This window comes from Habropoda laboriosa, unplaced genomic scaffold (assembly GCF_001263275.1).
Source record: "Habropoda laboriosa isolate 0110345459 unplaced genomic scaffold, ASM126327v1 scaffold176, whole genome shotgun sequence".
NCBI classification, from domain to species: Eukaryota; Metazoa; Arthropoda; class Insecta; order Hymenoptera; family Apidae; genus Habropoda; species Habropoda laboriosa.
Window position 1 is genome coordinate 624110 of NW_017100321.1, and position 295 is coordinate 624404.

Consider the following 295-nt stretch of genomic DNA (forward strand, 5'->3'; position numbering starts at 1 on the left):
TGGACTTGTCTTTAAAATAGAACAAAATGTTCACATAACGTGTAGTATGAGAACAGATTCTAGGGAATTTCTATTCAAAGCATTAAATGTACAAAAAGCAAAGAGAATTTAATTTCCTTTAAAGCATCAGTAAGAGTAGCGTTAGAGTTTATTGTAATTTTTTGTAAATATATATAGTCATTAGTTTTAAGTTTTAATTTTTTAGTTGGTGCAACTGATTTTTCAGTACGCGCGACATTACCAAAAGTCTGTAAGTTTATGAAAATACTTACGTTTATTCGTTTCGCAGAATATA